Source organism: Perna viridis, chromosome 7 (genome assembly GCF_037379345.1).
Source record: "Perna viridis isolate PV_CMFRI_1.1 ecotype Kerala chromosome 7, ASM3737934v1, whole genome shotgun sequence".
NCBI classification, from domain to species: Eukaryota; Metazoa; Mollusca; class Bivalvia; order Mytilida; family Mytilidae; genus Perna; species Perna viridis.
In genome coordinates, this window is record NC_142451.1 from 22,023,982 (window position 1) to 22,025,819 (window position 1,838).

Sequence of the window (1,838 nt, forward strand, 5' to 3'; positions counted from 1 at the left end):
AAAATGTTTACAACTGTAACATGGTGGTTAGCACAGAACAATCATCTGTAAAATATAATCTCTAAGAAGTTTATCAAAGAATGATCGATATTCTTTAAATTGTATCTGTTAAGATGTTTTGTAATGAACAATAACCTCCCATTTGTAATTAGTTCAATCAATGATACTTTTTTTAATTGGACAGAAACACTGAATCAAATGCTTCCACAGCATTTTCAAACAGAATCAAAGAGTAATCAAGGGAACCAAGGTTATAGCGGTAATCAAAAGAATGTAATCCAAGGACAAAGACCAGACATGGAAAACAGACATATACAACAAAGAGCATAAAGTAACTAAAATCATTCATACTAAGTAACGAAAGCAAATGAGCAACTCTGACTCCACTGAAAACTGGGAGCATGGACCAGGTGCACCGGTAGGGTAAGCGTCCTCTGCTTTTCTAGAAACACCCGCCGAGTTGCTCGTAAAAAGTCAAGTCCGGGGTATACAAACGAGGAAAGGAAAACTATGACCTGTTGAATAAATCAGTTTTCATGGTGTAGATGGATACACCATAACGATCCACGAGTTCATGATGACGACCATAAAACTTCTGTAGTGATGACTTCAATCTTGTACCAACATAACCCTGTTGCAGAAGCCTATTTGTTAAAGTTCTAGAGCGATACAAAAAGTCTGCGTAGTTTCGGCAAACTCTGGCATAACGTATGAGTTGTGGTATGAACACTCCATACGCAGGTGCCGAAGGGATGTTGCCACAGATGAAAGGAAAGTTGACAATTCTGAATGAAAAGTCATCACGTTTGTCGTAAAGTTTGGTCAATAGTTTTCCTTTACCATCGATTTGTAAGTGTAGGTCAAGATATGAGGCTGCCTTCACAGTGTCTGTAGTATCCTTTATCTCAAGTTCTTTTGGGTAGATGCGATGTATCAAATCCCCGAAATTAGGATTGTTTAAAGATAATACATCATCTATATAGCGGAAACTGAGATTGAAGGATCCAGTCAAACGATATTCTTTCTTTCTGATCAGATCGGCCTCATAAGAGTGAAGGAATAGGTCAGCAAGTAAAGGAGCACAATTTGTTTCCATTGGAATGCCGACCGTTTGTTGAAAAACACGTCCACCATACTGGACATGTTGTCGATTAAAAATTCCAGCATTTTGTACACATCTTCCTCTGTATATTTGGAAGATGATTTGGAATTATTTCTTACAAAGTATGAGGAATCTCTACCAAGAACTGTATATTTGTATCTAGGTGTACCAACAATAGGAGTCAACACATCATGGTAAACAGTCACTATGCTAAACTAAACAATTTGATCGCACATGAGTAATTTGAAATGCTTTTTGCTTTAAACATAGAGGTTTCCATTGTTGTTGTTTTTTTTTGTGTGTGTGTGCATTGCTTTTTCAGTAACAATAAGAAATTATTTTAAGTTTGTTTTATGCAAGTGTTCCCAGCTTCAGATTTGATAGTTTTTTTTTTCTGGAGTAACCAGTTGGTCCTAGCTCTGAGTATTACCTTTTCCTATTCCAGTTACAAATCTTCTGATGTTTTTTTTCTGAAACCATATTACTTTATCATTTAAATTTTGTCATTTTTTATCCATCTATTGCTCAGTCTTTTGATTTTTACTTTTATTGGTGCTGTCAATGTTTCGTTTCATGTATGATAAATTGAGGGCAAAATTACTTGAACTGGCAGTGCTTCAAGAAACAGCTGAAGCCAGATTTTTGTAAAGAAAATCATTGTCAGTATCAGTATCCCAAGTCTGAACAACACATATATATATTTCTTTTTGGTGAAGGATAATAAGGAATAAATTGA